General features: G+C 47.3%; 2 protein-coding genes across 2 annotated transcripts in view; one reads left to right on the forward strand and one right to left on the reverse strand.

Moving 5' to 3' along the window:
- Positions 1-7,875, forward strand: part of TWIST2 (twist family bHLH transcription factor 2) — a 39,249-nt gene extending 31,374 nt beyond the window's left edge. Inside the window, exon 2 of the mRNA XM_054209797.1 lies at positions 7,061-7,875. The gene's annotated coding sequence lies outside the window, so the exon portion shown is untranslated. The remainder of the gene's footprint in view (positions 1-7,060) is intronic.
- HDAC4 (histone deacetylase 4) overlaps positions 1-13,348 on the reverse strand; it is a 415,745-nt gene that overhangs the window by 106,501 nt on the left and 295,896 nt on the right. The window lies entirely within an intron of this gene.

Genomic DNA, 13,348 nt, shown 5'->3' on the forward strand with positions numbered 1-13,348 from the left:
CCCCTGCCAAGAGCAGGGTCAACCAGAGCAGGTGCACAGGAATGCTTCCAGGAGGGTTTGGAATGTGTACAGAGACTCCACCACCTCTCTGGGCAGCCTGTGCCAGGGCTCTGCCACCCTCACAGTAAAGAAGTTCCTCCTCATGTTTAGATGGAACTTTCTATGCGCAAGTTTGTACCCGTTACCTCTTGTCCTGTCACTGGGCACCACTGAAAAGAGCCTGGCTCCATCCTCCTGACACCCACCCTTTAAGTTATTTATAAGCATTGATAAGATCCCTGCTCAGCCGTCTTTTTTCCAGACTGAAAAGACCCAAATCCCTCAGCCTTTCTTCATAAGAGAGGGGTTCCAGTCCCCTAATCATGTTGGAGACCAGCTACAAGCCAGCTCCTGGCAGCCACCAGCTCACCACCAGCCCAGCACATCTCTGCTGCTTCACGGTGGCCGCAAGCCTAATGGTGCCGTGATAAACACCAAGCCAATATATCTCCTCATGCTTCCTGCTGTAAGTCTCCTTCATGTGACTCACAGGATCACTCAGCCCGTGCATAGTTGGAAGGCAATTTGGGGAGGCTCAGAACTAGGTCGAAACAAACTTAATTTCCTCCAGGTCCAGGTGGGATGAGGCTTTGCAAGCCGGGTGTTTTGCATACAGCTTTTCAGCTTTCCACCCACTGTTGTCCCAGCCTCCAACACAAAGTCACGGGGAAGCCTTCGGCATTTTTGTAGCCTGGCTGTTTTCCACTCTCCCCATGGACCGTTTTCCCTCAGTCTCCGGAAAACAAAAACAATGACAAGAAAAAGGAATCACCGTTGGGCATGGAAAATGTTCAGCTCAAGCAGCGTAAGTTTCAGAAGTTTTGGAGCAGATAAAAAACCACGGGATGCTGGAAGGCAAAGAGTACAAACCTGACCATGACTATTACGATTGACAGTTGCCATATGCTTTTCTAAAGTAGTTGTTCCCAGGACAGCTGGGAGCAATGGTCCCTGGTTCACCAAACTCAGGAATGAGCAAGGTTAAGGGGTGAATTGGGGGTGTTTGGCAGCGAGCACCTCATGTAGGGATCCTGCCCATGATGATGACAACCGCTGCCAGTTTAGGTGATTTCTGTGTTCCCAGTAAGATCCTCCTAGGTGTCTGAGGTGCAGAGGTGCACTTCAACCTGCCACACAGGTCTTAACAGGTACCCTTGGCTGGCAAATCTGGGGTGGAGTTGGGTCATGGAGGTGGGGACAGAGGAGCACAGCATGCTGGCAGGAGCCCAGGTTGCCTGCCATGAATTGCATCCAGCCCACCATCCTGGTAGCCAGGCGAGACAGAGCTCTCATGGCCAGAAGTAATCCAAATTCAGATTTTCTGGCCTGGGAGTCAAGATGCTGAGATTCGTCCTCCCCTCCAGCTTGGCATTTCCTAATCTAAAAAAGAACAACCCGATTTCTGGAGTTGCTGCTTGCTTTGGCATTTCAAAAATTCACACCAGCCCATGCTGACCTTTTCTTTCCGAAGGCACGGGGGCCGACACGTGCGCCCCCAAGTCACGTTTTGCATTGTTCGCTGTCATTTTTCCCCATCCCGGTGCCTACAGGGCAGGACGCACGCAGCGCTGGTGCGGCGGGCGTGCGTACTGGGGCTATGACATAATGCAATAACCAAACTAGCTGCATTTATTTATTTTGAAAAAAAAAAAAAATATTAAGGGCAGCTGCTACTTAGTGCCGACTGAAACGTTTTATTGATTTTCTAAAGCAGGAACGTCCCCTTTTGTCTTGTAACCCAGCATCGCTTGAACCCGGTGGCTGGAGTATTCCAGAATAACTCACCTACATCACATTTTCCTCCTCTTAATAAATATATAGAGGGTCTCCAGCCCTGAAGGTACACACCTGGGTAACAACCAGAGAGGTCACTGCCTGATATGCTCGCTCTGCCCTGTCTTGCTCAGGCGTTATCTCTAAGTAGATCCAATTCAATAGTTGGATCTCCTTCCCCATTCACCCTGTAACATGCCTGTAACACCTTACCAGCTATTGCGCAGCACCAAGCACAATAAAAACTTAATTAACAGGATGGATGAGGACCAGTGATAGCCCGAGTAGGCTTTTGTTGTATCTTTCCCTATATTAATCCTTTCTGGTTATTCTCATTTCGGAAGGATGAGTTTCGAGACAGTGGTGATGGGGATCTCCAGTGGAGTTTGTTTGGTGCTTTCTCCTGGGCTGGTTTAACATTTTCTTCCTTGGTGTGTTGTTTGTTTCCCAGGGGGGGAGATCGCAGAGCTCTTTTGCCGCCCGTGCCCAGCAATGCTGCCTGCTCTTCTCACCTCCCACCTCCTCACCCCAGGCAGCCCCCCCGCTCGCCAGCCTGCCTTGCGGCTCCCCGCTCCAAACCTCCACAGCCTGCAAAAGAAAAAGCAGCCCTTGAAGTTAACATCCCCTTAAAATGAATGTGCTGGGGGATGCTTAAAGAGCAGGCGCAGGCTGGGGAGGGAGACTTCAAAGGAGGCAGCAGGGATGGTGCCAAAGGCAGCAGAGCCGCCAGGACAACGTGGTGGGGAAGCTGGCCGGGACCGCCAGGGCAGCCACACGTGGGGTCGGTGAGGAGCATGACCACTGGTGTAACTTATAACAAATTTGTTATTGCAATTCGAACTGCTTTCAACAAGGATGCTTGGTCAGAAACTGCACCCGGTCCAGAGGAGCCTGAAGGCAGCATCCTCAGCCCGCGAGCAGCGTGCCCTGCACTGACCCACTCAGCAGGGCTGGGGGCTCGGCTCTGACCCATGCTGGCTTGCACTTCCCCAAGTCAACGGGGAAGGGGGGAGAAAAGAGTCTATAAACTTCTCGGTGACGGCCGCAATCAGTACCAGCTGGCGTGGGGCAAGCACCTCCGTGTGCTCACCACACCGCCGCTCGCACCCGTCACCCCCCCAATCGCTGCCTGACCCCAGCCCCAAACACAAGGCAAGAAGGTGGGCCAGCACCTTCCTGGTAGGGAATCTGGATGGCCAAAGCCCACGCGGAGGGAGAAAGGCTGGCCCTAGGGGTAGAACCATTTTTTTGCCTTCCCAGCTTTGAAATAAAAAGCATCCTTAAAAAAAAAAAACAAAACAAAACAAAAACAAAACCAACAAACAAACAGTTTTTCTGCATTTCCTATTTCACTTGCACTCTTGGCCATGTTATGGAAATTATTTCAATCCCTTTGTAACCACAACCAACCTAATCCTATATAAGCAAAGACCCTGGGGACCTGTTACAAAATTTCCTGCAACCAAGGCTACGCTCCTCCTGACACCTGACATCAAGCCAGCAGCTCTTGGATCTCGTGGTTTCCAAGATGGGGAATGCTCCTTACGGGGTGGGGAAATGCTCCTAAAGCAGTGAAAAAAATAGACCAGCAAGCCCTAAATTCAGTGTACAGAGGAAACTGCATTGGACCTGCAATATAGCAGTGCATAACAACTATATTCTGTTTTACAAGCTGCAGAGTAAGAGAAATGCTTGGAAACTATGTTCAGCAGAGAGCTTCACCATATATCATCTCTCAGTCCAGATACTGTAATCATGCATTGCTAAAATATAGTATTACTCCCTTCAGCTATACCTTGGAGAATCACAAGGTGCCTTATGGGCACCAGTTGGTAAAATCCCACGTGTGCTGTAGGAGAGGAAGGGATGTACTGCAATTCCCCAACCAGGGAAACTGAGGCACGTGCCTCAGAGCAATTACATAGCAAACCTGCGGGTGAGCCGGGATTAAAACTAAGTTCTGAAGGTCCCACTGTGCTGCCAGTCCCAGGAAGAAACTCTGCTCCCTCCCTGTGAAATCCACTGTGGGCTTTGCTGCTTCTTTTAAGAATAAGTCCAATAGATTCATACCTCATCATTCAGCTGCCATAGGAAGCCTGCAGCCATTCCTGCAGGAGCGCATCAGGGAATCCATGGGTCCAGCAAGTGGGAGCAGAGCAGAGAAGTGTCACGGGAGTAGCCATCAGCTGAGTGCCTTGGCAGGCTTTGGCGAACACCTTGCTGAGCCCCCCTGGGATTAAAGGATTGTAAACATGAAGCACAAACTTGGCTGGGTGCGTTAAAGAACAAAATCGTTATGAAAAAGCTCTCTGTAATTTAAGAGGAGACGGAGCCAAAGGGCCCCCTTGACTCACTTTATAGCTCCTGAAAGCAAGTGGGACCATGCTTCCCCTTCTGGTGTACAACGAGTTGGGGGATCACAGCCCGCCCTTCTGGGGGCCCAGACACAAGGCACTGGGTTTGCTGGGACACTTCAAGGTGGGCCCTCCAGAAAGGCAGAAGGCAGAAGGAGGCAGCCACCGCGAAGGGTCTGGCTACAGTGGTATGGCAGCACTGGTTAGGGGAGGAGGAAAGACCAGCCCAGAGGTTTTTTGGGGTATTATACCTCTTCCTCAGCCAGGAGCTGATCCTCCTTCCCCCTGCAAAACTCAAACTGCAGTCAGCAAGGACCAGGTTTCTGACATGAGGACGACAAGCCAGATTCAGAGTAAAATTTCTCCAATATACATAGCACCCTTTTAAGCAAACGGCGAAGCCACTGAAGTCCCCTCAACTTATTAAGGTCTGCATAGGATGCTACGAGGTTTTTAGAACAGTACTCCTCTATTTGAGTGACCTGGAGAGGGGGGGGACTGAGGAGAACAGACTGGGTGCAGACATCACGCATCTCATCGCTTCTCTGCCCACAGTGGACGTGTTTCCACACATCCCACTATGCAAAGTGTGTTCCTCACGCAACACGCAGATGCCCACCTCCTTCTGTTACCATTTATGTGTTTTCAAAATTGCTACTTAGATACAGATTTTTTTCAAAAGCGGTCAGCATCCAACATCCCAAAAGTCCAGAGAAGAAGAAACAGAGGGAGTAGGTCACATGGGGGGTGGTTCTCATCTCGTGCGCTTCTTTCCTTTCCTCGTGCTAACAGATTGCGTCTGTGAATGAGCATGTTTTACTCTTTGGTGTGGATCTTATACAGAATATGGGGTAAGAAAAAACAGCAAAATGTTACATGACATGTACTGAAAAACACGTATATGTCCAGATGGGGAGAATAACCCCTCCATGGCCAGGTATAGCAGCTTCCTTTGGGTGACCTCTGGCTCTGGTCATAATATTGCTCCATCAGCTGAGATGATAGGCTGCTTTGAAGTGCTGCGGATAGTCACAGAAAATAGTAGTGGAAATAGTTTACCAGGTCATCGTGTCCTGCCAGGGCTGATAAACCAGACATTAGCCAAAGCCATGGCTGAGCAGCAGCCACATCTACCCACCATGACACTGGTCCTGGTGCCCTGTGTGGGATGGGAAAGGATGGGTTAAGCCCTGGGAGCACGGGAGGGGACCTGGCAGAGCTATGCCAGAGCCCTGGGGCACAGCAGCGCTCATTCACCTTGCCATACCCGGGAAGCCAAAACACCCTGTTAGCACTGAGCTGCTGTGAAACTGAAATCCCCATTTTTCCAGTTGGCCAGGGCCAAAAGATCTGCTGGAAACCAGAAAGGACCAGTGGAAATGAGATCCTGCCCTGCAGCAGCAGCCAGAGCAGGGCATCTCACCCGGGGTTAAAGACCTTGGCTTGCAAGTTGCCAGCTTTGCTCTAAGAGCGGCTCTGTGCTGACCTCTCCAGTCTTGGGTGGGATTTAAAAAAATCAGTGGAAATAGATCAGCTTGATATTGCTTTCTGCCTGGTTTCACCTTGTTTTACACGGCAACGAGCTTCAGAGGAGAGCAGGGCACAACGACACCTCGTGTAGCTGGCAGCGAGCATCCTCTACCCCTTCTTCTGCTTGCTGGAAAAAAGAATTTAAAAAAAAAAGACCGACACATAATCGCTTCACAGTATCTTTCTCCTCCCTGTATTTTATTTTCCTTTTCTGAGTCCTTCCCTGGCTAGCGCTGTGGCAATGACAGCATTAGGAAAGGGCCAGCCTGTCATCTGTCAGACGTGCACGTACACAAACCACCGCCGCTCGCACACACCAAGCAGTTAAGTTTTCCTAAGTGGTCCTGGGCAGCCTGTCAAGTCCCAAGCTCGTCTGCAGAATGTGGTTGTAATTAGATAATTAATAACTTTGAGAAGGAAAGGAAAGGAAATAAGCTAAATGGAAGCTTTCCTTAGTGGGAGGAAATAATTATATCTGGGTTTTGATATATGAGCTGAGGTGGCTTTCTGAAGGCAGAAACAGCATCTTGCCTGCAAAGCCATCCCTCCCCCAGGTTAGCTGGGGTCTCCCATGGGCACTGCTGGGTCACAGAATTTGTCCCCCCAGCCCACAAATGAGCAGCAGCAGGTTGCAGCACGTCAGAGGCAACCGCTCAGGTTATGGGGCTCGCTGCGTCTTGTCACCTCCCGATAAACGGGGCAGAGGAGAGATGGTAGGCAGGGCTGGGTCCCCAGGAACCACGTGGAAAACAAGGGTTTAGCACAACGTCCCTTGGGGATGGGGATGCTGCTGTCAGCGTATGGACTTTTTGGTGGTTGCATTGCTCCTGCCTATGGTTTTACCATTTCACAGTACAGTGCAGAAAAAGGCTGGCATTACCAGACTCTGAACTCAGGCTGTACATCCAAAAGTCAAAGGAATTGTTAAGTTGAGGTTGACTATTTTGTTCTTGGTTTTGGATATGCTTAGATATTGCACAAATGTTTTACCCCAGGATGGGGATGCCAAAATGTATTCATTTCCAGCAGGGTTTGCCTGATTTTGCAGGAGGAGCCAAGAGTCACTGGGGGTGGGGTTTCTAAAGCCCATCTCAGGCACCCGAGCACCCGATGGATCGCCCGTTTCACTTGCTTAAGGGGCGTCGAGGGCTGCTCCCGGTGCGCTGGATCTCGCCCAGCTGCTGGATTAACCGCATGCCTCCACGCTGCTGGGACCAGGGGCAGGTTTCAAGACGTGATGATGGGCGTTCATGAACCACAGCCTTGATTTGTAGGGAAAAAGAACTTACCAGGCAACATATCTCAGAAAGATGTCCTGTATTGGGTGTATTTATTTTTCTTATTTTTTTTTTTCTTCTCTCCAGACTGTCCAGTGTCTGAGACTAAAGTGGAATTGGGATGTATCCAAGTTTGTAGCTTCTGAAACCTTAACAACCTCAAGTAAACTGGTCCAAAAGACCCCTCTTGACCTCCCTGGCTCTGAACTCTTGCGGAGCACTTAGACTGAGCAGAAAACAGCACCGAAGCTAACGGGCTGAAACTTCGCAACATCTCTCCCCAAGCAACTGACCAAAGAGAAAGGAGAAGCAACATTCCTGGTTGTTCGTTCTTGTTGGGTTTTGTGTGCGTCTGTCTGTGTGTTTGGTTTTATTTCTAATTCTTTTTTTTTTTTTTTTCTGAAAAATCTTAATTCAGGAGTACATTTAAGAGAAATCTTTGGGTTCGGATTTTACTTCCCCTTAGCTTTATTCTTTTTCGGTTTGTTTTGGTTTTTTGGGGGGGGCTTTTTTTTGTCTATTTTTTTTAAATTCAAAACCTGATTTCTTGTACAGTAATGTCAAAACTGGACCAAGGCTCTCAGAAAAAAAAAAAAAAAAAACCAAAAAAAAAACACAAAGAAGAAAAAAGCCCACTGTGTCCCCAGCTCCCTGCATGATTCGTTTCAATACAGCCTGGATTACAGACTGCCCTCCACACTCTACCACCTCTTCCTTATTGCTCCATGATTTGTTACCGCTCACTCCCCCACCTCCTCTTTTTTTTATTTTCATTTTCTGTTCCAGTGTATATGTTGCTTATTTGTTTTATTTATTGAGATATTTTTAACGAGCTAAGAGACTGCAATGTCGCTGTGTATACTGCTTCTCTTGCCAATAAAAATAAAGATGTCATGCAGCTACCAGGGGTATGAGATTTACGTTCTTGACTGCACAGCTCCGGGCAGAAGCTGAGCAGCTTCCTTGCACCCCGCAAAGTTTCGACACCCACCGATTTGGCTAAAAGCTGTTTTCCAGGTAGTGATGGCGTGCAAGAGGTATGAGCATTGCTTATGTGGGCTGATGTCTGCCTGGAGTAATTGGTTATTTACGTGCACCCTGGCCAAAGGAGGAGGCACGCACCTCCTCAGCACTGTGGTCTCCAATGCACCGCTCGAGTGACTTCTGCTTTCAGCAGAGCCCGTTATTAAGCAAAATGCAACCTATCTCAGTACGTCTCAGACCCACAGGTCTCCATGCTTGCCTTCAGCTAGAGTAACAAGTTGGTTTCCATCACACTTGCTGGTGGAAATGCTAAGGGCAAGCGTTTCTCAAAGAGAAGAAGGGCACATGAAAGCACGGCGATGGAAAAGCCGTGCCCGTGACCCAGAGAGGCATACTGTGCCCAGAAGAAATGCATAACCCACAAAAGCCAGTTGCACTACAGAAATGGTCACCCAGAGTGGCCGGTCTGCTCCTCCCTCCTTACCTTCCATCCTGAGAGCAAACGCTCGTGCACTCCACCAGTGTTCTCTAACCTCCCTCCGCTGCCTCGCAGAGCCCTGTCAGACCCTCAGTCATACACATGCTGAAGCCAGGTTTCAATTTCCAGGTCATAAATAACATGTTTTAAAAGAATTCATTCTGAAAAAAGAAAAAAAAAAAAAAATTCCTTTAAAGGACAATCACTGTGGATCTGGAAACATGGGGCTAAATTATCCCAAATGACCTTTTGTTCTCCTACTCTTTCCCTGCTGGATTAACAACAATTCTGGTCAGCAACACCGAGGTGACAGAGAGAGATTGATTAAAGGGCAGGTCTCTGGCAAAGGCTGTTTGGGAGCCTCAGCATCCATTGTTGGGATTATCAACTCGACTTTGCAAAGCAAGAGGCAAACCAGATCTTTGTAAGAAAGATCTGCTCAGAAATTGGCAGGGAGTGATGTACTGTGGCGGGAAAGAAAAGATGGTGAAGGATAATCGGCTCTGAGAAAGAAAAAAAAAAAAAAGCAACGCTGTGGTGTCTAGAGCCATTAAAAAATAAATCATGTCATTCCATCTAAACCAGCTTCAGAGGAAAACATTTTAACATGCCAAATCAAGAACATACATGTGTGTATCAGGCATTAATTGCCTGATAGGTTTCAGAACTTGAACATCAAGTGTTTATTTTAAAACAAGCACAGTTGCGTGGAGTAAAATACATCACATCCATTAGAAGCTCTTACTTCCTTAAAAGTAAACGACATCTCAGTCTGGGCTTTGGGTACCAGCAGAGCCAAAAATACCATTTAAGAAGGTGAATTTAACAGATGTCATGCGATGCAGCATGTCATGCAGCAAATGGAATTTATTTATTTTTTTTTTCCCCAGGGTATGCGAGTTTGTGTGTTAGTTTCTGCAATTTTGTGAATCTAATGATGCTCCAGATTGCGCCAAACTGATTTCACCACAAGGAGTGACACTTTTCCAAGCATCAGCACCCAAATTCAACTTCAGCCTCATTAATGGCTTGTAACAGAAGAGCCTTTTGTGCTGCTCCACTCTCCCAGGACATGACTAGGACCAGGAGGAGATGGTCAGACCTACCCAAGCCACAGGTCAGGTGTTCTACCACAGCTGCTGTGTCCCTTCCTTAATGCTACAAAGGGTCAGAGCTGCTGAACACCATGCTCCAATACCATGCATTTAAGGACCTGTCATGGTAGATCAAAGCATCTCTCTCTGCAAAGCGCACTAGCAACTACTAGTAAAAAGAAATGCTCGCAAGCACCAGTTGGTACCTCTTCTGTGAATTCTGGAGGTTAGTCAAGGCTCTTGTGGGTGAATGGCCTTGGAGAGGCAAATTTGGAGCCCAGAGATATGATGCAACATTTTGTTTCAGGCAGAAAAAGTAGTAACTGTAAAAGCTGATCAGGCCAGTGAGAAAACAGCCATGCCACAGGGCTTGGAGGAGTGTTTTCAGTTCCCAAGGGGAGATCTGAGACTATCAAACACTCCAAAAAGTCCTGACAATTTGAGAGCTGTAAACTCTGCAGATAACAGATTCTTAACAGAAAACACATTTGAATTGATGAATAGGGAGACACACGTTTCAATCAGCTGCTGAAAAGGCTTTCCATCTCGCATGAGCTCGTCTTGCATGAGCCAGCAATGTGGGTCAGTTAGGCGAAGTAAAGGGAAAACCCAGACCTTAAAACTGCAGTTGTTTTGTCATGTGCAGGACATTACATAGATATATTTACTTTTTCATTCATAGGAGGTTTTTTCCAATAGCATTTATCACACCGTTCACCCTAATTCCCAAGGTGATTGATTGAATTTGTCCTTCCCAATTCCACCCCTGCATGAAACCCAAATGAAACCCAAGGCACTGTGAGAGAGGAAGAGATGTGTCCGAGGGCAGGGACAGACTCTCTTGTGCAAAAGAGAATGAAACCAAAAAAATCCCTTAATGCAGCAGGCTCAGCCGCAGGCGATAGCTTCCAACAACAGGGTTGCTCCTCCGTGGTAGCGCGCACGCATATGCCGAGCCTGGATAAACGTTGGTCCTGAACCGATTGCTCTCTGCATACATGAAAGGCTACAGAAATCACCCAGCATATGCTGTTTTGTGCAGGGGATCTGGCTAAAAACAAAGCAAAATATTCACTGGGAAAAAGCCAAGCACTGAGGTGGTGATGTAAAACGTACCGATTTTTTTTTTTTTACTCAATCCCAGCTCAATTTAGCACCGCCAAACCCTCCCATTTTCAAAAAAGGGAAAAAAAGTTTTCAGCTGCCACTCGCATTTTCAGTTGGAGTCCTTGATACAGACCAAATGAAAAAATTTAAAAAAAAAAACCAACCCAACAAACAAAACCAAACCCAAAGTCCCACCCCTTGGGATCTCTTTTCTCCTTGGCCTCCCCTAAGGCCACCCTGTTTTCACGCAATCAGGGAACACTGACAGCAAGGAGGGATCAGGGAAGTGGGGAGTGATGAAAATTTTTCCCAGGGATGCTTGTAAACTTGGAGCCCTCCTTGGCTGGGACCACCCAGACACTGTTTCTGGGATGGTGAATTCAGCCTCACTTGAAGGGTGACAGCAAAGAGAGGTCTATGTCGGTTAGCGTCATCTCAACATTGAGACCTTGTCAAGGGGAGCTTGCATCTCGCCCAAACCCGGGAGAGGAGGAAGCCCGTGAGCCTTTGGGGACACCCATACGCAGTCAGCGTTATGATCGGGATAATGGTAAATCTTCTGCTTATTGCTGTTATGAAGCATAGTGATAAAGTGGCCTTTATCAGGGTTAAACAGAAAGATAAAAATTGTACCCAGAAATCACAAGTGATGTGGAAGCACTGCTGCCCGTGATTTTTGCTGAAAATAATCTCATATGTCACCTGGCAAGGCTTGAGTTACAAAGCATTGGAGGTGGTCATCCCTCTACGGCACAACTCTCGTTCCAGTACGGAGGAGGCCTCCATCTGTTCTGCCTAACTTTGCTCACAACTTGGCCAGAAATGCCCTCGAGTATTTTGAATGAGGGTTCTGTTCATTGCTGGATTCAACAAAACATGGATCTCATAAACCACAGATGATTTCTGGATGCTTGGACTTTGGAGACCCCTTTATAAGAGAGATTACAATTACAGATATCAAGAAGCAATGCCCACCACCCCAAGAAAGCTTCACCAGTGTTCTCCTGGGACTCTGTGTTGAGCCTCGCCTGGCTGACCAACACGCACAGTGGTTTGGGAGGAACAGAGCCTTCCCTTGGGACCATCCTCCATCTTCTTCAGGCAGACAAAACCTCTTCCAGCAGCTGCTTCAGCAGCAGATGGACTGCTGGAAGCTACAAAAGACAAAAGGAGAGGTCAAGCCCAGCAGAAGACCTTCTTCCACAACCCATCCCTTCATCACTCAGGCATCCTCTCTTCACAATGCATTAAAAATCATGAGTTTGTGTCTTATCTTTAACCCTTTCTCCCACTTCTAGCACCAAATCAGTAGCCATAAGCCAGTCACCTAAATCCCGAAAAGAAGAAAATGCCATACGTTACCAGCATTTCACCCATGTTTTAATGGAATAATTTAAGCTAATATAGGTTTTTCAGCTGTATCTTGATGCTTTTTGTGGTTTTGATGCCATTCCACTTGCCTTTGTAGTCTCAGAATTTGTTTTGAGCATGGTAAAGTGCACTCAGCCTTTTTATGATTTCCTGTCTTGTTTCAGAGCCCGGCACTGAAAGACTTTAGTTGCCTCCTAAATCTTTTTCCAGAAGTCTCCTGTCGCTTTAAATATCGGCCAGCATTTTGTTAGCTTCAAGACTTTGAAATAATATCAAAGTAAACCTCAAAGGGAAATAACGCAGTAAAGACTAAGGTTGGAGCTTAATTCATATTTAAATAAAGATCTCTCACTTCAGCTTGAGTTACTGTGTAAAATGACTGGGAGCAAATGGAGCTTTTAAAGGCCATATTCCCCCGGGGGTCTATTTTGAAATGATCGGTGAGCCTAACAGGCAGAGGAATGAAATTGCCTTCCCATGAAAAATTCCCTACCATTGGGAAGAAAAAAAATTTTAAGTTCTCCAGAATCAAGACGGACTTTTTCCTCCCACCCCTCCTGAACTGTGACCCCGGATGACGTTGGCAAATGGTGCTCTCTCCCCGCAGCCAGACGGGAATGTTGTCAAAGCCTTTGCAGAAGGAGACAAGGAGCGAAGGATTGAATCGCAAGTCAAAACATAGCTTTAGCTTTTTCTTCTTCTTTCTCTTTTTCTTCTTCTTCTTTTTCTCTTTTTCTTTTTCTTCTTTTTTTTCTTCTTCTTTTCCTTTTCCTTTTTCTTTTTTCTTCTGGGGTGAACCGCACATTTTCTCAAACGCAAATAGGAGATATTCCCCTTTCCTCCCCTCCCAAAATGCTAGTTTTCAGGAAAGAAAGAAGGAACTAGGCGCAGGTTTCCAACAAACCTCAGCACCTGACAGGGATTTGTATGAGGCGGTAAAGGCAGATTTGCAAATGTTGACTGCCCAGCGCAGGTATGTTTGCAAGAGCAGCCAAGCACACAGCTCTCCTGGACTTTATCTGGGGATCTCCTTTGAAATTCGCCTTTAAGCTTCATATCCTGCTGCAGCGTAGAGCAGAAGTGGTGATGGATTTAGCCTTCCACATACCCTCTGCCTTTATTTCTTATTTCCTACTCAAGCCCCAGGAACAGTGGGCGGGAGGGACGTCTTTTGCTAACGCCAGCAACTCCAGATCTGCCAAAACCCCAAACAAAGGCTGTGAGAAAAATATTTCTGCAGGAAGCATTTGCTGAAACATGATTCATTTCTTTAAGATAAGTCATATTTCCTCTGGCCAACACTTACAAAAGGGTTAGCCTCCCTTATCCGTAACTCCAGCC

This window comes from Rissa tridactyla, chromosome 7 (genome assembly GCF_028500815.1).
Source record: "Rissa tridactyla isolate bRisTri1 chromosome 7, bRisTri1.patW.cur.20221130, whole genome shotgun sequence".
Classification (NCBI taxonomy): domain Eukaryota; kingdom Metazoa; phylum Chordata; class Aves; order Charadriiformes; family Laridae; genus Rissa; species Rissa tridactyla.